Below are 20,108 nucleotides of genomic sequence, written 5' to 3' on the forward strand. Positions count from 1 at the left end.
ACTTGCACCACCACAGCGCAAATAGCTGTCCTCACTTTCACAAAATACACTGCCATATCAGCAAAAACTCAGGACTGCATTGGCCGGGAATCGATTCCGGGCCTCACGCGTGGCAGGCGAGAATTCTACCACTGAACCACCAATGCTCCACAGATGCCTAATTTTACACTTACTCATGTACTTTAGTGTATAAAACAAAGCAGGAGTGTCAGGATGCCTTGCCTTGCCATCACCTCCAAGCCTACGTAACCAAGCCCGACTAGCACAGTCGCTAGAGCATAAGACTATTAATCTTAGGGTCATGTATTTGAGCTCCATGTTGGGCAGTTGTTTTTTTCTCTTCCTGTACCATTGTATGTGGAACAGTGTATACTTGCATCACCACAGCGCAAATGGCTGTCCTCACTTTCACAAAATGCACTGCCCTATCAGCAAAAACTCAGAAATGTATTGACCGGGAATTGAACCCGGCCTCCCACGTGGCCGGCTAGATTTCTACCACTGAACCACCAATGATCCACAGATGCTTAATTTTAGACTTACTCATGTACTTTAGTGTACAAAACAAAGCAGGAGAGTCAGGATGCCTTGCCTTGCAATCACCACAACTCCTTGGTTACCAAGCATTGCTAACTCAGTCGGTAAAGCATGAGACTCTTAATCTCAGGGTCGTGGGTTCGAGCCCCACATTGGGCGGATGTTTTTTTTCTTTTCCTGTACCATTGTATGTGGAACGCTGTCAACTTGCACCACCACAGCGCAAATGGCTGTCCTCACTTTCACAAAATGCACTGCCATATCAGCAAAAACTCAGGACTGCATTGGCCGGGAATCAAACCCAGGCCTCCCGCGTGGAAGGCGAGAATTCTACCACTGTACCACCAATGCTCCACAGGTACTTAATTTTACACTTACTCGTGTACTTTAGTGTATGAAACAAAGCAGGAGTGTCAGGATGCCTTGCCTTGCCTTGCCTTGCCATCACCTCCATGCATTCGCAACCAAGCATGGCTAGCTCAGTCGGTAGAGCATGAGACTCTTAATCTCAGGGTCGTGGGTTCGAGCCCCACGTTGGGCGGATGTTTTTTCTTTTCCTGTACCATTGTATGTGGAACACTGTCAACTTGCACCACCACAGCGCAAATGGCTGTCTTCACTTTCACAAAATGCACTGCCATATCAGCAAAAACTCAGGACTGCATTGGCCGGGAATCGAACCCAGGCCTCCCGCGTGGCAGGCAAGAATTCTACCACTGAACCACCAATGCTCCACAGATACTTAATTTTACACTTACTCGTGTACTTTAGTGTATGAAACAAAGCAGGAGTGTCAGGATGCCTTGCCTTGCCATCACCTCCATACATTCTCAACCAAGCCTGGCTAGCTCAGTCGGTAGAGCATGAGACTCTTAATCTCAGGGTCGTGGGTTCGAGCCCCACGTTGGGCGGATGTTTTTTCTTTTCCTGTACCATTGCATGTGGAACACTGTATACTTGCACCACCACAGCGCAAATGGCTGTCCTCACTTTCACAAAATACACTGCCATATCAGCAAAAACTCAGGACTGCATTGGCCGGGAATCGATTCCGGGCCTCACGAGTGGCAGGCGAGAATTCTACCACTGAACCACCAATGCTCCACAGATGCCTAATTTTACACTTACTCATGTACTTTAGTGTATAAAACAAAGCAGGAGTGTCAGGATGCCTTGCCTTGCGATCACCTCCAAGCCTACGTAACCAAGCCCGACTACCACAGTCGCTAGAGCATAAGACTATTAATCTTAGGGTCATGTATTTGAGCTCCATGTTGGGCAGTTGTTTTTTTCTCTTCCTGTACCATTGTATGTGGAACAGTGTATACTTGCATCACCACAGCGCAAATGGCTGTCCTCACTTTCACAAAATGCACTGCCCTATCAGCAAAAACTCAGGAATGTATTGACCGGGAATTGAACCCGGCCTACCACGTGGCCGGCTAGATTTCTACCACTGAACCACCAATGATCCACAGATGCTTAATTTTAGACTTACTCATGTACTTTAGTGTACAAAACAAAGCAGGAGAGTCAGGATGCCTTGCCTTGCCATCACCACAACTCCTCGGTTACCAAGCATTGCTAACTCAGTCGGTAAAGCATGAGACTCTTAATCTCAGGGTCGTGGGTTCGAGCCCCACATTGGGCGGATGTTTTTTTTCTTTTCCTGTACCATTGTATGTGGAACACTGTCAACTTGCACCACCACAGCGCAAATGGCTGTCCTCACTTTCACAAAATGCACTGCCATATCAGCAAAAACTCAGGACTGCATTGGCCGGGAATCGAACCCAGGCCTCCCGCGTGGCAGGCGAGAATTCTACCACTGAACCACCAATGCTCCACAGATACTTAATTTTACACTTACTCGTGTACTTTAGTTTATGAAACAAAGCAGGAGTGTCAGGATGCCTTGCCTTGCCATCACCTCCATACATTCTCAACCAAGCCTGGCTAGCTCAGTCGGTAGAGCATGAGACTCTTAATCTCAGGGTCGTGGGTTCAAGCCCCACGTTGGGCGGATGTTTTTTCTTTTCCTGTACCATTGTATGTGGAACACTGTATACTTGCACCACCACAGCGCAAATGGCTGTCCTCACTTTCACAAAATACACTGCCATATCAGCAAAAACTCAGGACTGCATTGGCCGGGAATCGATTCCGGGCCTCACGCGTGGCAGGCGAGAATTCTACTACTGAACCACCAATGCTCCACAGATGCCTAATTTTACACTTACTCATGTACTTTAGTGTATAAAACAAAGCAGGAGTGTCAGGATGCCTTGCCATCACCTCCAAGCCTACGTACCCAAGCCCGACTAGCACAGTCGCTAGAGCATAAGACTATTAATCTTAGGGTCATGTATTTGAGCTCCATGTTGGGCAGTTGTTTTTTTCTCTTCCTGTACCATTGTATGTGGAACAGTGTATACTTGCATCACCACAGCGCAAATGGCTGTCCTCACTTTCACAAAATGCACTGCCCTATCAGCAAAAACTCAGGAATGTATTGACCGGGAATTGAACCCGGCCTCCCACGTGGCCGGCTAGATTTCTACTACTGAACCACCAATGATCCACAGATGCTTAATTTTAGACTTACTCATGTACTTTAGTGTACAAAACAAAGCAGGAGAGTCAGGATGCCTTGCCTTGCCATCACTACAACCCCTCAGTTACCAAGCATTGCTAACTCATTCGGTAAAGCATGAGGCTCTTAATCTTAGGGTCGTGGGTTCGAGCCCCACATTGGGCGGATGTTTTTTTTCTTTTCCTGTACCATTGTATGTGGAACACTGTCAACTTGCACCACCACAGCGCAAATGGCTGTCCTCACTTTCACAAAATGCACTGCCATATCAGCAAAAACTCAGGACTGCATTGGCCGGGAATCGAACCCGGGCCTCCCGCGTGGCAGGCAAGAATTCTACCACTGAACCACCAATGCTCCATAGATACTTAATTTTACACTTACTCGTGTACTTTAGTGTATAAAACAAAGCAGGAGTGTCAGGATGCCTTGCCTTGCCATCACCTCCATACATTCTCAACCAAGCCTGGCTAGCTCAGTCGGTAGAGCATGAGACTCTTAATCTCAGGGTCGTGGGTTCGAGCCCCACGTTGGGCGGATGTTTTTTATTTTCCTGTACCATTGTATGTGGAACACTGTATACTTGCACCACAACAGCGCAAATGGCTGTCCTCACTTTCACAAAATACACTGCCATATCAGGAAAAACTCAAGACTGCATTGGCCGGGAATCGATTCCGGGCCTCACGCATGGCAGGCGAGAATTCTACCACTGAACCACCAATGCTCCACAGATGCCTTATTTTACACTTACTCATGTACTTTAGTGTATAAAACAAAGCAGGAGTGTCAGGATGCCTTGCCTTGCCATCACCTCCAAGCCTATGTAATCAAGCCCGACTAGCACAGTCGCTAGAGCATAAGACTATTAATCTTAGGGTCATGTATTTGAGCTCCATGTTGGGCAGTTGTTTTTTTCTCTTCATGTACCATTGTATGTGGAACAGTGTATACTTGCATCACCACAGCGAAAATGGCTGTCCTCACTTTCACAAAATGCACTGCCTTATCAGCAAAAACTCAGGAATGTATTGACCGGGAATTGAACCCGGCCTCCCACGTGGCCGGCTAGATTTCTACCACTGAACCACCAATGATCCACAGATGCTTAATTTTAGACTTACTCATGTACTTTAGTGTACAAAACAAAGCAGGAGAGTCAGGATGCCTTGCCTTGCCATCACCACAACTCCTCGGTTACCAAGCATTGCTAACTCAGTCGGTAAAGCATGAGACTCTTAATCTCAGGGTCGTGGGTTCGAGCCCCACATTGGGCGGATGTTTTTTTTCTTTTCCTGTACCATTGTATGTGGAACACTGTCAACTTGCACCACCACAGCGCAAATGGCTGTCCTCACTTTCACAAAATGCACTGCCATATCAGCAAAAACTCAGGACTGCATTGGCCGGGAATCGAACCCAGGCCTCCCGCGTGGCAGGCGAGAATTCTACCACTGAACCACCAATGCTCCACAGATACTTAATTTTACACTTACTCGTGTACTTTAGTTTATGAAACAAAGCAGGAGTGTCAGGATGCCTTGCCTTGCCATCACCTCCATACATTCTCAACCAAGCCTGGCTAGCTCAGTCGGTAGAGCATGAGACTCTTAATCTCAGGGTCGTGGGTTCAAGCCCCACGTTGGGCGGATGTTTTTTCTTTTCCTGTACCATTGTATGTGGAACACTGTATACTTGCACCACCACAGCGCAAATGGCTGTCCTCACTTTCACAAAATACACTGCCATATCAGCAAAAACTCAGGACTGCATTGGCCGGGAATCGATTCCGGGCCTCACGCGTGGCAGGCGAGAATTCTACTACTGAACCACCAATGCTCCACAGATGCCTAATTTTACACTTACTCATGTACTTTAGTGTATAAAACAAAGCAGGAGTGTCAGGATGCCTTGCCATCACCTCCAAGCCTACGTACCCAAGCCCGACTAGCACAGTCGCTAGAGCATAAGACTATTAATCTTAGGGTCATGTATTTGAGCTCCATGTTGGGCAGTTGTTTTTTTCTCTTCCTGTACCATTGTATGTGGAACAGTGTATACTTGCATCACCACAGCGCAAATGGCTGTCCTCACTTTCACAAAATGCACTGCCCTATCAGCAAAAACTCAGGAATGTATTGACCGGGAATTGAACCCGGCCTCCCACGTGGCCGGCTAGATTTCTACTACTGAACCACCAATGATCCACAGATGCTTAATTTTAGACTTACTCATGTACTTTAGTGTACAAAACAAAGCAGGAGAGTCAGGATGCCTTGCCTTGCCATCACTACAACCCCTCAGTTACCAAGCATTGCTAACTCATTCGGTAAAGCATGAGGCTCTTAATCTTAGGGTCGTGGGTTCGAGCCCCACATTGGGCGGATGTTTTTTTTCTTTTCCTGTACCATTGTATGTGGAACACTGTCAACTTGCACCACCACAGCGCAAATGGCTGTCCTCACTTTCACAAAATGCACTGCCATATCAGCAAAAACTCAGGACTGCATTGGCCGGGAATCGAACCCGGGCCTCCCGCGTGGCAGGCAAGAATTCTACCACTGAACCACCAATGCTCCATAGATACTTAATTTTACACTTACTCGTGTACTTTAGTGTATAAAACAAAGCAGGAGTGTCAGGATGCCTTGCCTTGCCATCACCTCCATACATTCTCAACCAAGCCTGGCTAGCTCAGTCGGTAGAGCATTAGACTCTTAATCTCAGGGTCGTGGGTTCGAGCCCCACGTTGGGCGGATGTTTTTTATTTTCCTGTACCATTGTATGTGGAACACTGTATACTTGCACCACAACAGCGCAAATGGCTGTCCTCACTTTCACAAAATACACTGCCATATCAGGAAAAACTCAAGACTGCATTGGCCGGGAATCGATTCCGGGCCTCACGCATGGCAGGCGAGAATTCTACCACTGAACCACCAATGCTCCACAGATGCCTTATTTTACACTTACTCATGTACTTTAGTGTATAAAACAAAGCAGGAGTGTCAGGATGCCTTGCCTTGCCATCACCTCCAAGCCTATGTAATCAAGCCCGACTAGCACAGTCGCTAGAGCATAAGACTATTAATCTTAGGGTCATGTATTTGAGCTCCATGTTGGGCAGTTGTTTTTTTCTCTTCCTGTACCATTGTATGTGGAACAGTGTATACTTGCATCACCACAGCGAAAATGGCTGTCCTCACTTTCACAAAATGCACTGCCTTATCAGCAAAAACTCAGGAATGTATTGACCGGGAATTGAACCCGGCCTCCCACGTGGCCGGCTAGATTTCTACCACTGAACCACCAATGATCCACAGATGCTTAATTTTAGACTTACTCATGTACTTTAGTGTACAAAACAAAGCAGGAGAGTCAGGATGCCTTGCCTTGCCATCACCACAACTCCTCGGTTACCAAGCATTGCTAACTCAGTCGGTAAAGCATGAGACTCTTAATCTCAGGGTCGTGGGTTCGAGCCCCACATTGGGCGGCTGTTTTTTTTCTTTTCCTGTACCATTGTATGTGGAACACTGTCAACTTGCACCACCACAGCGCAAATGGCTGTCCTCACTTTCACAAAATGCACTGCCATATCAGCAAAAACTCAGGCCTCCCGCGTGGAAGGCGAGAATTCTACCACTGAACCACCAATGCTCCACAGGTACTTAATTTTACACTTACTCGTGTACTTTAGTGTATGAAACAAAGCAGGAGTGTCAGGATGCCTTGCCTTGCCTTGCCATCACCTCCATGCATTCGCAACCAAGCCTGGCTAGCTCAGTCGGTAGAGCATGAGACTCTTAATCTCAGGGTCGTGGGTTCGAGCCCCACATTGGGTGGATGTTTTTTTTCTTTTCCTGTACCATTGTATGTGGAACACTGTCAACTTGCACCACCACAGCGCAAATGGCTGTCCTCACTTTCACAAAATGCACTGCCATATCAGCAAAAGCTCAGGACTGCAGTGGCCAGGAATCGAACCCGGGCCTCCCGCGTGGCAGGCGAGAATTCTACAACTGAACCACCAATGCTCCAGAGAAACTTAAGTTTACACTTATTCGTGTACTTTAGTGTATGAAACAAAGCAGGAGTGTCAGGATGCCTTGCCTTGCCATCACCTCCATGCATTCTCAACCAAGCCCGGCTAGCTCAGTCGGTAGAGCATGAGACTCTTAATCTCAGGGTCTTGGGTTCGAGCCCCACGTTGGGCGGATGTTTTTTCTTTTCCTGTACCATTGTATGTGGAACACTGTATACTTGCACCACCACAGCGCAAATGGCTGTCCTCACTTTCACAAAATACACTGCCATATCAGCAAAAACTCAGGACTGCATTGGCCGGGAATCGATTCCGGGCCTCACGCGTGGCAGGCGAGAATTCTACCACTGAACCACCAATGCTCCACAGATGCCTAATTTTACACTTACTCATGTACTTTAGTGTATAAAACAAAGCAGGAGTGTCAGGATGCCTTGCCTTGCCATCACCTCCAAGCCTACGTAACCAAGCCCGACTAGCACAGTTGCTAGAGCATAAGACTATTAATCTTAGGGTCATGTATTTGAGCTCCATGTTGGGCAGTTGTTTTTTTCTCTTCCTGTACCATTGTATGTGGAACAGTGTATACTTGCATCACCACAGCGCAAATGGCTGTCCTCACTTTCACAAAATGCACTGCCCTATCAGCAAAAACTCAGCTATGTATTGACCGGGAATTGAACCCGGCCTCCCACGTGGCCGGCTAGATTTCTACCACTGAACCACCAATGATCCACAGATGCTTAATTTTAGACTTACTCATGTACTTTAGTGTACAAAACAAAGCAGGAGAGTCAGGATGCCTTGCCTTGCCATCACCACAACTCCTCGGTTACCAAGCATTGGTAACTCAGTCGGTAAAGCATGAGACTCTTAATCTCAGGGTAGTGGGTTCGAGCCCCACATTGGGCGGATGTTTTTTTTCTTTTCCTGTACCATTGTATGTGGAACACTGTCAACTTGCACCACCACAGCGCAAATGGCTGTCCTCACTTTCACAAAATGCACTGCCATATCAGCAAAAACTCAGGACTGCATTGGCCGTGAATCGAACCTAGGCCTCCCGCGTGGCAGGCAAGAATTCTACCACTGAACCACCAATGCTCCACAGATACTTAATTTTACACTTACTCGTGTACTTTAGTGTATGAAACAAAGCAGGAGTGTCAGGATGCCTTGCCTTGCCATCACCTCCATACATTCTCAACCAAGCCTGGCTATCTCAGTCGGTAGAGCATGAGACTCTTAATCTCAGGGTCGTGGGTTAGAGCCCCATGTTGGGTGGATGTGTTTTCTTTTCCTGTACCATTGTATGTGGAACACTGTATACTTGCACCACGACAGCGCAAATGGCTGTCCTCACTTTCACAAAATACACTGCCATATCAGCAAAAACTCAGGACTGCATTAGCCGGGAATCGAACCCGGGCCTCCCGCGTGGCAAGCGAGAATTCTACCACTGAACCACCAATGCTCCACAGATACTTAATTTTACACTTACTCGTGTACTTTAGTGTATGAAACAAAGCAGGAGTGTCAGGATGCCTTGCCTTGCCATCACCTCCATACATTCTCAACCAATCCCGGCTAGCTCAGTCGGTAGAGCATGAGACTCTTAAGCTCAGGATCGTGGGTTCGAGCCCCACGTTGGGCGGATGTTATTTCTTTTCCTGTACCATTGTATGTGGAACACTGTATACTTGCACCACCACAGCGCAAATGGCTGTCCTCACTTTCACAAAATACACTGCCATATCAGCAAAATCTCAGGACTGCATTGGCCAGGAATCGAACCCGGGCCTCCCGCATGGCAGGCGAGAATTCTACCACTGAACCACCAATGCTCCACAGATACTTAATTTTACACTTACTCGTGTACTTTAGTGTATGAAACAAAGCAGGAGTGTCAGGATGCCTTGCCTTGCCATCACCTCCATACATTCTCAACCAAGCCTGGCTGGCTCAGTCGGTAGAGCATGAGACTCTTAATCTCAGGGTCGTGGGTTAGAGCCCCACGTTAGGCGGATGTTTTTTCTTTTCCTGTACCATTGTATGTGGACCACTGTATACTTGCACCACCACAGCGCAAATGGCTGTCCTCACTTTCACAAAATACACTGCCATATCAGCAAAAACTCGGGACTGCATTAGCCAGGAATCGAACCCGGGCCTCCCGCGTGGCAGGCGAGAATTCTACCACTGAACCACCAATGCTCCACAGATACTTAATTTTACACTTACTCGTGTACTTTAGTGTATGAAACAAAGCAGGAGTGTCAGGATGCCTTGCCTTGCCATCACCTCCATACATTCTCAACCAAGCCCGGCTAGCTCAGTCGGTAGAACATGAGACTCTTAAGCTCAGGATCGTGGGTTCGAGCCCCACGTTGGGCGGATGTTATTTCTTTTCCTGTACCATTGTATGTGGAACACTGTATACTTGCACCACCACTGCGCAAATGGCTGTCCTCACTTTCACAAAATACACTGCCATATCAGCAAAAACTCAGGACTGCATTGGCCGGGAATCGAACCCGGGCCTCTCGCGTGGCAGGCGAGAATTCTACCACTGAACCACCAATGCTCCACAGATGCTTAATTTTACACTTACTCATGTACTTTAGTGTATGAAACAAAGCAGGAGTGTCAGGATGCCTTGCCATCACCTCCATACATTCTCAACCAAGCCTGGCTGGCTCAGTCGGTAGAGCATGAGACTCTTAATCTCAGTGTCGTGGGTTAGAGCCCCACGTTGGGCGGATGTTTTATCTTTTCCTGTACCATTGTATGTGGAACACTGTATACTTGCACCACCACAGCGCAAATGGCTGTCCTCACTTTCACAAAATACACTGCCATATCAGCAAAAACTCAGGACTGCATTGGCCGGGAATCGAACCCGGGCCTCCCGCGTGGCAGGCGAGAATTCTACCACTGAACCACCAATGCTCCACAGATACTTAATTTTACACTTACTCGTGTACTTTAGTGTATGAAACAAAGCAGGAGTGTCAGGATGCCTTGCCTTGCCATCACCTCCAAGCCTACGTAACCAAGCCCAACTAGCACAGTCGCTAGAGCATAAGACTATTAATCTTAGGGTCATGTATTTGAGCTCCATGTTGGGCAGTTGTTTTTTTCTCTTCCTGTACCATTGTATGTGGAACAGTGTATACTTGCATCACCACAGCGCAAATGGCTGTCCTCACTTTCACAAAATGCACTGCTGATCCACAGATGCTTAATTTTAGACTTACTCATGTACTTTAGTGTACAAAACAAAGCAGAAGAGTCAGGATGCCTTGCCTTGCCATCACCACAACTACTCGGTTACCAAGCATTGCTAACTCAGTCGGTAAAGCTTGAGACTCTTAATCTCAGGGTCGTGGGTTCGAGCCCCACATTGGGCGGATGTTTTTTTTCTTTTCCTGTACCATTGTATGTGGAACACTGTCAACTTGCACCACCACAGCGCAAATGGCTGTCCTCACTTTCACAAAATGCACTGCCATATCAGCAAAATCTCAGGACTGCATTGGCCGGGAATCGAACCCAGGCCTCCCGCGTGGCAGGCAAGAATTCTACAACTGAACCACCAATGCTCCACAGATACTTAATTTTACACTTACTCGTGTACTTTAGTGTATGAAACAAAGCAGGAGTGTCAGGATGCCTTGCCTTGCCATCACCTCCATACATTCTCAACCAAGCCTGGCTGGCTCAGTCGGTAGAGCATGAGACTCTTAATCTCAGTGTCGTGGGTTAGAGCCCCACGTTGGGCGGATGTTTTATCTTTTCCTGTACCATTGTATGTGGAACACTGTATACTTGCACCACCACAGCGCAAATGGCTGTCCTCACTTTCACAAAATACACTGCCATATCAGCAAAAACTCAGGACTGCATTGGCCGGGAATCGATTCCGGGCCTCACGCGTGGCAGGCGAGAATTCTACTACTGAACCACCAATGCTCCACAGATGCCTAATTTTACACTTACTCATGTACTTTAGTGTATAAAACAAAGCAGGAGTGTCAGGATGCCTTGCCTTGCCATCACCTCCAAGCCTACGTACCCAAGCCCGACTAGCACAGTCGCTAGAGCATAAGACTATTAATCTTAGGGTCATGTATTTGAGCTCCATGTTGGGCAGTTGTTTTTTTCTCTTCCTGTACCATTGTATGTGGAACAGTGTATACTTGCATCACCACAGCGCAAATGGCTGTCCTCACTTTCACAAAATGCACTGCCCTATCAGCAAAAACTCAGGAATGTATTGACCGGGAATTGAACCCGGCCTCCCACGTGGCCGGCTAGATTTCTACTACTGAACCACCAATGATCCACAGATGCTTAATTTTAGACTTACTCATGTACTTTAGTGTACAAAACAAAGCAGGAGAGTCAGGATGCCTTGCCTTGCCATCACTACAACCCCTCAGTTACCAAGCATTGCTAACTCAGTCGGTAAAGCATGAGACTCTTAATCTCAGGGTCGTGGGTTCGAGCCCCACATTGGGCGGCTGTTTTTTTTCTTTTCCTGTACCATTGTATGTGGAACACTGTCAACTTGCACCACCACAGCGCAAATGGCTGTCCTCACTTTCACAAAATGCACTGCCATATCAGCAAAAACTCAGGCCTCCCGCGTGGAAGGCGAGAATTCTACCACTGAACCACCAATGCTCCACAGGTACTTAATTTTACACTTACTCGTGTACTTTAGTGTATGAAACAAAGCAGGAGTGTCAGGATGCCTTGCCTTGCCTTGCCTTGCCATCACCTCCATGCATTCGCAACCAAGCCTGGCTAGCTCAGTCGGTAGAGCATGAGACTCTTAATCTCAGGGTCGTGGGTTCGAGCCCCACATTGGGTGGATGTTTTTTTTCTTTTCCTGTACCATTGTATGTGGAACACTGTCAACTTGCACCACCACAGCGCAAATGGCTGTCCTCACTTTCACAAAATGCACTGCCATATCAGCAAAAGCTCAGGACTGCAGTGGCCAGGAATCGAACCCGGGCCTCCCGCGTGGCAGGCGAGAATTCTACAACTGAACCACCAATGCTCCAGAGAAACTTAAGTTTACACTTATTCGTGTACTTTAGTGTATGAAACAAAGCAGGAGTGTCAGGATGCCTTGCCTTGCCATCACCTCCATGCATTCTCAACCAAGCCCGGCTAGCTCAGTCGGTAGAGCATGAGACTCTTAATCTCAGGGTCTTGGGTTCGAGCCCCACGTTGGGCGGATGTTTTTTCTTTTCCTGTACCATTGTATGTGGAACACTGTATACTTGCACCACCACAGCGCAAATGGCTGTCCTCACTTTCACAAAATACACTGCCATATCAGCAAAAACTCAGGACTGCATTGGCCGGGAATCGATTCCGGGCCTCACGCGTGGCAGGCGAGAATTCTACCACTGAACCACCAATGCTCCACAGATGCCTAATTTTACACTTACTCATGTACTTTAGTGTATAAAACAAAGCAGGAGTGTCAGGATGCCTTGCCTTGCCATCACCTCCAAGCCTACGTAACCAAGCCCGACTAGCACAGTTGCTAGAGCATAAGACTATTAATCTTAGGGTCATGTATTTGAGCTCCATGTTGGGCAGTTGTTTTTTTCTCTTCCTGTACCATTGTATGTGGAACAGTGTATACTTGCATCACCACAGCGCAAATGGCTGTCCTCACTTTCACAAAATGCACTGCCCTATCAGCAAAAACTCAGCTATGTATTGACCGGGAATTGAACCCGGCCTCCCACGTGGCCGGCTAGATTTCTACCACTGAACCACCAATGATCCACAGATGCTTAATTTTAGACTTACTCATGTACTTTAGTGTACAAAACAAAGCAGGAGAGTCAGGATGCCTTGCCTTGCCATCACCACAACTCCTCGGTTACCAAGCATTGGTAACTCAGTCGGTAAAGCATGAGACTCTTAATCTCAGGGTAGTGGGTTCGAGCCCCACATTGGGCGGATGTTTTTTTTCTTTTCCTGTACCATTGTATGTGGAACACTGTCAACTTGCACCACCACAGCGCAAATGGCTGTCCTCACTTTCACAAAATGCACTGCCATATCAGCAAAAACTCAGGACTGCATTGGCCGTGAATCGAACCTAGGCCTCCCGCGTGGCAGGCAAGAATTCTACCACTGAACCACCAATGCTCCACAGATACTTAATTTTACACTTACTCGTGTACTTTAGTGTATGAAACAAAGCAGGAGTGTCAGGATGCCTTGCCTTGCCATCACCTCCATACATTCTCAACCAAGCCTGGCTATCTCAGTCGGTAGAGCATGAGACTCTTAATCTCAGGGTCGTGGGTTAGAGCCCCATGTTGGGTGGATGTGTTTTCTTTTCCTGTACCATTGTATGTGGAACACTGTATACTTGCACCACGACAGCGCAAATGGCTGTCCTCACTTTCACAAAATACACTGCCATATCAGCAAAAACTCAGGACTGCATTAGCCGGGAATCGAACCCGGGCCTCCCGTTTGGCAAGCGAGAATTCTACCACTGAACCACCAATGCTCCACAGATACTTAATTTTACACTTACTCGTGTACTTTAGTGTATGAAACAAAGCAGGAGTGTCAGGATGCCTTGCCTTGCCATCACCTCCATACATTCTCAACCAATCCCGGCTAGCTCAGTCGGTAGAGCATGAGACTCTTAAGCTCAGGATCGTGGGTTCGAGCCCCACGTTGGGCGGATGTTATTTCTTTTCCTGTACCATTGTATGTGGAACACTGTATACTTGCACCACCACAGCGCAAATGGCTGTCCTCACTTTCACAAAATACACTGCCATATCAGCAAAATCTCAGGACTGCATTGGCCAGGAATCGAACCCGGGCCTCCCGCGTGGCAGGCGAGAATTCTACCACTGAACCACCAATGCTCCACAGATACTTAATTTTACACTTACTCGTGTACTTTAGTGTATGAAACAAAGCAGGAGTGTCAGGATGCCTTGCCTTGCCATCACCTCCATACATTCTCAACCAAGCCTGGCTGGCTCAGTCGGTAGAGCATGAGACTCTTAATCTCAGGGTCGTGGGTTAGAGCCCCACGTTGGGCGGATGTTTTTTCTTTTCCTGTACCATTGTATGTGGACCACTGTATACTTGCACCACCACAGCGCAAATGGCTGTCCTCACTTTCACAAAATACACTGCCATATCAGCAAAAACTCGGGACTGCATTAGCCAGGAATCGAACCCGGGCCTCCCGCGTGGCAGGCGAGAATTCTACCACTGAACCACCAATGCTCCACAGATACTTAATTTTACACTTACTCGTGTACTTTAGTGTATGAAACAAAGCAGGAGTGTCAGGATGCCTTGCCTTGCCATCACCTCCATACATTCTCAACCAAGCCCGGCTAGCTCAGTCGGTAGAACATGAGACTCTTAAGCTCAGGATCGTGGGTTCGAGCCCCACGTTGGGCGGATGTTATTTCTTTTCCTGTACCATTGTATGTGGAACACTGTATACTTGCACCACCACTGCGCAAATGGCTGTCCTCACTTTCACAAAATACACTGCCATATCAGCAAAAACTCAGGACTGCATTGGCCGGGAATCGAACCCGGGCCTCTCGCGTGGCAGGCGAGAATTCTACCACTGAACCACCAATGCTCCACAGATGCTTAATTTTACACTTACTCATGTACTTTAGTGTATGAAACAAAGCAGGAGTGTCAGGATGCCTTGCCTTGCCATCACCTCCATACATTCTCAACCAAGCCTGGCTGGCTCAGTCGGTAGAGCATGAGACTCTTAATCTCAGGGTCGTGGGTTAGAGCCCCACGTTGGGCGGATGTTTTTTCTTTTCCTGTACCATTGTATGTGGACCACTGTATACTTGCACCACCACAGCGCAAATGGCTGTCCTCACTTTCACAAAATACACTGCCATATCAGCAAAAACTCGGGACTGCATTAGCCAGGAATCGAACCCGGGCCTCCCGCGTGGCAGGCGAGAATTCTACCACTGAACCACCAATGCTCCACAGATACTTAATTTTACACTTACTCGTGTACTTTAGTGTATGAAACAAAGCAGGAGTGTCAGGATGCCTTGCCTTGCCATCACCTCCATACATTCTCAACCAAGCCCGGCTAGCTCAGTCGGTAGAACATGAGACTCTTAAGCTCAGGATCGTGGGTTCGAGCCCCACGTTGGGCGGATGTTATTTCTTTTCCTGTACCATTGTATGTGGAACACTGTATACTTGCACCACCACTGCGCAAATGGCTGTCCTCACTTTCACAAAATACACTGCCATATCAGCAAAAACTCAGGACTGCATTGGCCGGGAATCGAACCCGGGCCTCTCGCGTGGCAGGCGAGAATTCTACCACTGAACCACCAATGCTCCACAGATGCTTAATTTTACACTTACTCATGTACTTTAGTGTATGAAACAAAGCAGGAGTGTCAGGATGCCTTGCCTTGCCATCACCTCCATACATTCTCAACCAAGCCTGGCTGGCTCAGTCGGTAGAGCATGAGACTCTTAATCTCAGTGTCGTGGGTTAGAGCCCCACGTTGGGCGGATGTTTTATCTTTTCCTGTACCATTGTATGTGGAACACTGTATACTTGCACCACCACAGCGCAAATGGCTGTCCTCACTTTCACAAAATACACTGCCATATCAGCAAAAACTCAGGACTGCATTGGCCGGGAATCGAACCCGGGCCTCCCGCGTGGCAGGCGAGAATTCTACCACTGAACCACCAATGCTCCACAGATACTTAATTTTACACTTACTCGTGTACTTTAGTGTATGAAACAAAGCAGGAGTGTCAGGATGCCTTGCCTTGCCATCACCTCCAAGCCTACGTAACCAAGCCCAACTAGCACAGTCGCTAGAGCATAAGACTATTAATCTTAGGGTCATGTATTTGAGCTCCATGTTGGGCAGTTGTTTTTTTCTCTTCCTGTACCATTGTATGTGGAACAGTGTATACTTGCATCACCACAGCGCAAATGGCTGTCCTCACTTTCACAAAATGCACTGCTGATCCACAGATGCTTAATTTTAGACTTACTCATGTACTTTAGTGTACAAAACAAAGCAGAAGAGTCAGGATGCCTTGCCTTGCCATCACCACAACTACTCGGTTACCAAGCATTGCTAACTCAGTCGGTAAAGCTTGAGACTCTTAATCTCAGGGTCGTGGGTTCGAGCCCCACATTGGGCGGATGTTTTTTTTCTTTTCCTGTACCATTGTATGTGGAACACTGTCAACTTGCACCACCACAGCGCAAATGGCTGTCCTCACTTTCACAAAATGCACTGCCATATCAGCAAAATCTCAGGACTGCATTGGCCGGGAATCGAACCCAGGCCTCCCGCGTGGCAGGCAAGAATTCTACAACTGAACCACCAATGCTCCACAGATACTTAATTTTACACTTACTCGTGTACTTTAGTGTATGAAACAAAGCAGGAGTGTCAGGATGCCTTGCCTTGCCATCACCTCCATACATTCTCAACCAAGCCTGGCTGGCTCAGTCGGTAGAGCATGAGACTCTTAATCTCAGTGTCGTGGGTTAGAGCCCCACGTTGGGCGGATGTTTTATCTTTTCCTGTACCATTGTATGTGGAACACTGTATACTTGCACCACCACAGCGCAAATGGCTGTCCTCACTTTCACAAAATACACTGCCATATCAGCAAAAACTCAGGACTGCATTGGCCGGGAATCGATTCCGGGCCTCACGCGTGGCAGGCGAGAATTCTACTACTGAACCACCAATGCTCCACAGATGCCTAATTTTACACTTACTCATGTACTTTAGTGTATAAAACAAAGCAGGAGTGTCAGGATGCCTTGCCTTGCCATCACCTCCAAGCCTACGTACCCAAGCCCGACTAGCACAGTCGCTAGAGCATAAGACTATTAATCTTAGGGTCATGTATTTGAGCTCCATGTTGGGCAGTTGTTTTTTTCTCTTCCTGTACCATTGTATGTGGAACAGTGTATACTTGCATCACCACAGCGCAAATGGCTGTCCTCACTTTCACAAAATGCACTGCCCTATCAGCAAAAACTCAGGAATGTATTGACCGGGAATTGAACCCGGCCTCCCACGTGGCCGGCTAGATTTCTACTACTGAACCACCAATGATCCACAGATGCTTAATTTTAGACTTACTCATGTACTTTAGTGTACAAAACAAAGCAGGAGAGTCAGGATGCCTTGCCTTGCCATCACTACAACCCCTCAGTTACCAAGCATTGCTAACTCATTCGGTAAAGCATGAGGCTCTTAATCTTAGGGTCGTGGGTTCGAGCCCCACATTGGGCGGATGTTTTTTTTCTTTTCCTGTACCATTGTATGTGGAACACTGTCAACTTGCACCACCACAGCGCAAATGGCTGTCCTCACTTTCACAAAATGCACTGCCATATCAGCAAAAACTCAGGACTGCATTGGCCGGGAATCGAACCCAGGCCTCCCGCGTGGCAGGCAAGAATTCTACCACTGAACCACCAATGCTCCATAGATACTTAATTTTACACTTACTCGTGTACTTTAGTGTATAAAACAAAGCAGGAGTGTCAGGATGCCTTGCCTTGCCATCACCTCCATACATTCTCAACCAAGCCTGGCTAGCTCAGTCGGTAGAGCATGAGACTCTTAATCTCAGGGTCGTGGGTTCGAGCCCCACGTCGGGCGGATGTTTTTTATTTTCCTGTACCATTGTATGTGGAACACTGTATACTTGCACCACAACAGCGCAAATGGCTGTCCTCACTTTCACAAAATACACTGCCATATCAGGAAAAACTCAAGACTGCATTGGCCGGGAATCGATTCCGGGCCTCACGCATGGCAGGCGAGAATTCTACCACTGAACCACCAATGCTCCACAGATGCCTTATTTTACACTTACTCATGTACTTTAGTGTATAAAACAAAGCAGGAGTGTCAGGATGCCTTGCCTTGCCATCACCTCCAAGCCTATGTAATCAAGCCCGACTAGCACAGTCGCTAGAGCATAAGACTATTAATCTTAGGGTCATGTATTTGAGCTCCATGTTGGGCAGTTGTTTTTTTCTCTTCCTGTACCATTGTATGTGGAACAGTGTATACTTGCATCACCACAGCGAAAATGGCTGTCCTCACTTTCACAAAATGCACTGCCTTATCAGCAAAAACTCAGGAATGTATTGACCGGGAATTGAACCCGGCCTCCCACGTGGCCGGCTAGATTTCTACCACTGAACCACCAATGATCCACAGATGCTTAATTTTAGACTTACTCATGTACTTTAGTGTACAAAACAAAGCAGGAGAGTCAGGATGCCTTGCCTTGCCATCACCACAACTCCTCGGTTACCAAGCATTGCTAACTCAGTCGGTAAAGCATGAGACTCTTAATCTCAGGGTCGTGGGTTCGAGCCCCACATTGGGCGGCTGTTTTTTTTCTTTTCCTGTACCATTGTATGTGGAACACTGTCAACTTGCACCACCACAGCGCAAATGGCTGTCCTCACTTTCACAAAATGCACTGCCATATCAGCAAAAACTCAGGCCTCCCGCGTGGAAGGCGAGAATTCTACCACTGAACCACCAATGCTCCACAGGTACTTAATTTTACACTTACTCGTGTACTTTAGTGTATGAAACAAAGCAGGAGTGTCAGGATGCCTTGCCTTGCCTTGCCATCACCTCCATGCATTCGCAACCAAGCCTGGCTAGCTCAGTCGGTAGAGCATGAGACTCTTAATCTCAGGGTCGTGGGTTCGAGCCCCACATTGGGTGGATGTTTTTTTTCTTTTCCTGTACCATTGTATGTGGAACACTGTCAACTTGCACCACCACAGCGCAAATGGCTGTCCTCACTTTCACAAAATGCACTGCCATATCAGCAAAAGCTCAGGACTGCAGTGGCGGGAATCGAACCCGGGCCTCCCGCGTGGCAGGCGAGAATTCTACAACTGAACCACCAATGCTCCAGAGAAACTTAAGTTTACACTTATTCGTGTACTTTAGTGTATGAAACAAAGCAGGAGTGTCAGAATGCCTTGCCTTGCCATCACCTCCATGCATTCTCAACCAAACCCGGCTAGCTCAGTCGGTAGAGCATGAGACTCTTAATCTCAGGGTCTTGGGTTCGAGCCCCACGTTGGGCGGATGTTTTTTCTTTTCCTGTACCATTGTATGTGGAACACTGTATACTTGCACCACCACAGCGCAAATGGCTGTCCTCACTTTCACAAAATACACTGCCATATCAGCAAAAACTCAGAACTGCATTGGCCGGGAATCGATTCCGGGCCTCACGCGTGGCAGGCGAGAATTCTACCACTGAACCACCAATGCTCCACAGATGCCTAATTTTACACTTACTCATGTACTTTAGTGTATAAAACAAAGCAGGAGTGTCAGGATGCCTTGCCTTGCCATCACCTCCAAGCCTACGTAACCAAGCCCGACTAGCACAGTTGCTAGAGCATAAGACTATTAATCTTAGGGTCATGTATTTGAGCTCCATGTTGGGCAGTTGTTTTTTTCTCTTCCTGTACCATTGTATGTGGAACAGTGTATACTTGCATCACCACAGCGCAAATGGCTGTCCTCACTTTCACAAAATGCACTGCCCTATCAGCAAAAACTCAGCTATGTATTGACCGGGAATTGAACCCGGCCTCCCACGTGGCCGGCTAGATTTCTACCACTGAACCACCAATGATCCACAGATGCTTAATTTTAGACTTACTCATGTACTTTAGTGTACAAAACAAAGCAGGAGAGTCAGGATGCCTTGCCTTGCCATCACCACAACTCCTCGGTTACCAAGCATTGGTAACTCAGTCGGTAAAGCATGAGACTCTTAATCTCAGGGTAGTGGGTTCGAGCCCCACATTGGGCGGATGTTTTTTTTCTTTTC

At 47.5% G+C, this 20,108-nt stretch overlaps 38 non-coding genes across 38 annotated transcripts; 20 read left to right on the top strand and 18 right to left on the bottom strand.

Annotated features, from left to right (window-relative positions):
• Positions 1 to 1,005: 1,005 nt before the first annotated feature.
• Positions 1,006 to 1,078, top strand: TRNAK-CUU (transfer RNA lysine (anticodon CUU)). The gene has a single exon. It is a non-coding gene; the product is annotated as a tRNA-Lys (tRNA).
• Positions 1,079 to 1,197: 119 nt separating this feature from the next.
• On the bottom strand, positions 1,198 to 1,268 carry TRNAG-GCC (transfer RNA glycine (anticodon GCC)). Its single transcript has one exon. It is a non-coding gene; the product is annotated as a tRNA-Gly (tRNA).
• A 107-nt stretch (positions 1,269 to 1,375) lies between these two features.
• Positions 1,376 to 1,448, top strand: TRNAK-CUU (transfer RNA lysine (anticodon CUU)). Its single transcript has one exon. It is a non-coding gene; the product is annotated as a tRNA-Lys (tRNA).
• Positions 1,449 to 2,309: 861 nt separating this feature from the next.
• Positions 2,310 to 2,380, bottom strand: TRNAG-GCC (transfer RNA glycine (anticodon GCC)). Its single transcript has one exon. It is a non-coding gene; the product is annotated as a tRNA-Gly (tRNA).
• Positions 2,381 to 2,487: 107 nt separating this feature from the next.
• TRNAK-CUU (transfer RNA lysine (anticodon CUU)) lies at positions 2,488 to 2,560 on the top strand. Its single transcript has one exon. It is a non-coding gene; the product is annotated as a tRNA-Lys (tRNA).
• Positions 2,561 to 3,416: 856 nt separating this feature from the next.
• TRNAG-GCC (transfer RNA glycine (anticodon GCC)) lies at positions 3,417 to 3,487 on the bottom strand. The gene has a single exon. It is a non-coding gene; the product is annotated as a tRNA-Gly (tRNA).
• Positions 3,488 to 3,594: 107 nt separating this feature from the next.
• On the top strand, positions 3,595 to 3,667 carry TRNAK-CUU (transfer RNA lysine (anticodon CUU)). The gene has a single exon. It is a non-coding gene; the product is annotated as a tRNA-Lys (tRNA).
• An 861-nt stretch (positions 3,668 to 4,528) lies between these two features.
• On the bottom strand, positions 4,529 to 4,599 carry TRNAG-GCC (transfer RNA glycine (anticodon GCC)). Its single transcript has one exon. It is a non-coding gene; the product is annotated as a tRNA-Gly (tRNA).
• A 107-nt stretch (positions 4,600 to 4,706) lies between these two features.
• TRNAK-CUU (transfer RNA lysine (anticodon CUU)) lies at positions 4,707 to 4,779 on the top strand. The gene has a single exon. It is a non-coding gene; the product is annotated as a tRNA-Lys (tRNA).
• Positions 4,780 to 5,635: 856 nt separating this feature from the next.
• Positions 5,636 to 5,706, bottom strand: TRNAG-GCC (transfer RNA glycine (anticodon GCC)). The gene has a single exon. It is a non-coding gene; the product is annotated as a tRNA-Gly (tRNA).
• A 107-nt stretch (positions 5,707 to 5,813) lies between these two features.
• TRNAK-CUU (transfer RNA lysine (anticodon CUU)) lies at positions 5,814 to 5,886 on the top strand. Its single transcript has one exon. It is a non-coding gene; the product is annotated as a tRNA-Lys (tRNA).
• Positions 5,887 to 6,902: 1,016 nt separating this feature from the next.
• TRNAK-CUU (transfer RNA lysine (anticodon CUU)) lies at positions 6,903 to 6,975 on the top strand. Its single transcript has one exon. It is a non-coding gene; the product is annotated as a tRNA-Lys (tRNA).
• Positions 6,976 to 7,274: 299 nt separating this feature from the next.
• Positions 7,275 to 7,347, top strand: TRNAK-CUU (transfer RNA lysine (anticodon CUU)). The gene has a single exon. It is a non-coding gene; the product is annotated as a tRNA-Lys (tRNA).
• Positions 7,348 to 8,578: 1,231 nt separating this feature from the next.
• Positions 8,579 to 8,649, bottom strand: TRNAG-GCC (transfer RNA glycine (anticodon GCC)). Its single transcript has one exon. It is a non-coding gene; the product is annotated as a tRNA-Gly (tRNA).
• A 299-nt stretch (positions 8,650 to 8,948) lies between these two features.
• On the bottom strand, positions 8,949 to 9,019 carry TRNAG-GCC (transfer RNA glycine (anticodon GCC)). The gene has a single exon. It is a non-coding gene; the product is annotated as a tRNA-Gly (tRNA).
• Positions 9,020 to 9,126: 107 nt separating this feature from the next.
• TRNAK-CUU (transfer RNA lysine (anticodon CUU)) lies at positions 9,127 to 9,199 on the top strand. The gene has a single exon. It is a non-coding gene; the product is annotated as a tRNA-Lys (tRNA).
• A 119-nt stretch (positions 9,200 to 9,318) lies between these two features.
• Positions 9,319 to 9,389, bottom strand: TRNAG-GCC (transfer RNA glycine (anticodon GCC)). Its single transcript has one exon. It is a non-coding gene; the product is annotated as a tRNA-Gly (tRNA).
• Positions 9,390 to 9,688: 299 nt separating this feature from the next.
• Positions 9,689 to 9,759, bottom strand: TRNAG-GCC (transfer RNA glycine (anticodon GCC)). Its single transcript has one exon. It is a non-coding gene; the product is annotated as a tRNA-Gly (tRNA).
• Positions 9,760 to 9,861: 102 nt separating this feature from the next.
• TRNAK-CUU (transfer RNA lysine (anticodon CUU)) lies at positions 9,862 to 9,934 on the top strand. Its single transcript has one exon. It is a non-coding gene; the product is annotated as a tRNA-Lys (tRNA).
• Positions 9,935 to 10,053: 119 nt separating this feature from the next.
• Positions 10,054 to 10,124, bottom strand: TRNAG-GCC (transfer RNA glycine (anticodon GCC)). The gene has a single exon. It is a non-coding gene; the product is annotated as a tRNA-Gly (tRNA).
• Positions 10,125 to 10,884: 760 nt separating this feature from the next.
• TRNAK-CUU (transfer RNA lysine (anticodon CUU)) lies at positions 10,885 to 10,957 on the top strand. The gene has a single exon. It is a non-coding gene; the product is annotated as a tRNA-Lys (tRNA).
• Positions 10,958 to 11,978: 1,021 nt separating this feature from the next.
• Positions 11,979 to 12,051, top strand: TRNAK-CUU (transfer RNA lysine (anticodon CUU)). The gene has a single exon. It is a non-coding gene; the product is annotated as a tRNA-Lys (tRNA).
• A 299-nt stretch (positions 12,052 to 12,350) lies between these two features.
• On the top strand, positions 12,351 to 12,423 carry TRNAK-CUU (transfer RNA lysine (anticodon CUU)). The gene has a single exon. It is a non-coding gene; the product is annotated as a tRNA-Lys (tRNA).
• Positions 12,424 to 13,654: 1,231 nt separating this feature from the next.
• On the bottom strand, positions 13,655 to 13,725 carry TRNAG-GCC (transfer RNA glycine (anticodon GCC)). The gene has a single exon. It is a non-coding gene; the product is annotated as a tRNA-Gly (tRNA).
• Positions 13,726 to 14,024: 299 nt separating this feature from the next.
• On the bottom strand, positions 14,025 to 14,095 carry TRNAG-GCC (transfer RNA glycine (anticodon GCC)). Its single transcript has one exon. It is a non-coding gene; the product is annotated as a tRNA-Gly (tRNA).
• Positions 14,096 to 14,202: 107 nt separating this feature from the next.
• Positions 14,203 to 14,275, top strand: TRNAK-CUU (transfer RNA lysine (anticodon CUU)). The gene has a single exon. It is a non-coding gene; the product is annotated as a tRNA-Lys (tRNA).
• Positions 14,276 to 14,394: 119 nt separating this feature from the next.
• On the bottom strand, positions 14,395 to 14,465 carry TRNAG-GCC (transfer RNA glycine (anticodon GCC)). Its single transcript has one exon. It is a non-coding gene; the product is annotated as a tRNA-Gly (tRNA).
• Positions 14,466 to 14,764: 299 nt separating this feature from the next.
• TRNAG-GCC (transfer RNA glycine (anticodon GCC)) lies at positions 14,765 to 14,835 on the bottom strand. Its single transcript has one exon. It is a non-coding gene; the product is annotated as a tRNA-Gly (tRNA).
• A 107-nt stretch (positions 14,836 to 14,942) lies between these two features.
• On the top strand, positions 14,943 to 15,015 carry TRNAK-CUU (transfer RNA lysine (anticodon CUU)). The gene has a single exon. It is a non-coding gene; the product is annotated as a tRNA-Lys (tRNA).
• A 119-nt stretch (positions 15,016 to 15,134) lies between these two features.
• On the bottom strand, positions 15,135 to 15,205 carry TRNAG-GCC (transfer RNA glycine (anticodon GCC)). The gene has a single exon. It is a non-coding gene; the product is annotated as a tRNA-Gly (tRNA).
• Positions 15,206 to 15,504: 299 nt separating this feature from the next.
• On the bottom strand, positions 15,505 to 15,575 carry TRNAG-GCC (transfer RNA glycine (anticodon GCC)). The gene has a single exon. It is a non-coding gene; the product is annotated as a tRNA-Gly (tRNA).
• Positions 15,576 to 15,682: 107 nt separating this feature from the next.
• Positions 15,683 to 15,755, top strand: TRNAK-CUU (transfer RNA lysine (anticodon CUU)). The gene has a single exon. It is a non-coding gene; the product is annotated as a tRNA-Lys (tRNA).
• A 119-nt stretch (positions 15,756 to 15,874) lies between these two features.
• On the bottom strand, positions 15,875 to 15,945 carry TRNAG-GCC (transfer RNA glycine (anticodon GCC)). Its single transcript has one exon. It is a non-coding gene; the product is annotated as a tRNA-Gly (tRNA).
• A 760-nt stretch (positions 15,946 to 16,705) lies between these two features.
• TRNAK-CUU (transfer RNA lysine (anticodon CUU)) lies at positions 16,706 to 16,778 on the top strand. Its single transcript has one exon. It is a non-coding gene; the product is annotated as a tRNA-Lys (tRNA).
• An 861-nt stretch (positions 16,779 to 17,639) lies between these two features.
• Positions 17,640 to 17,710, bottom strand: TRNAG-GCC (transfer RNA glycine (anticodon GCC)). Its single transcript has one exon. It is a non-coding gene; the product is annotated as a tRNA-Gly (tRNA).
• Positions 17,711 to 17,817: 107 nt separating this feature from the next.
• TRNAK-CUU (transfer RNA lysine (anticodon CUU)) lies at positions 17,818 to 17,890 on the top strand. Its single transcript has one exon. It is a non-coding gene; the product is annotated as a tRNA-Lys (tRNA).
• Positions 17,891 to 18,906: 1,016 nt separating this feature from the next.
• TRNAK-CUU (transfer RNA lysine (anticodon CUU)) lies at positions 18,907 to 18,979 on the top strand. The gene has a single exon. It is a non-coding gene; the product is annotated as a tRNA-Lys (tRNA).
• Positions 18,980 to 19,277: 298 nt separating this feature from the next.
• On the top strand, positions 19,278 to 19,350 carry TRNAK-CUU (transfer RNA lysine (anticodon CUU)). Its single transcript has one exon. It is a non-coding gene; the product is annotated as a tRNA-Lys (tRNA).
• The last annotated feature ends 758 nt before the right edge of the window (positions 19,351 to 20,108 follow it).

This window comes from Pseudophryne corroboree, chromosome 3, assembly GCF_028390025.1.
Source record: "Pseudophryne corroboree isolate aPseCor3 chromosome 3, aPseCor3.hap2, whole genome shotgun sequence".
Taxonomy (NCBI): Eukaryota; Metazoa; Chordata; class Amphibia; order Anura; family Myobatrachidae; genus Pseudophryne; species Pseudophryne corroboree.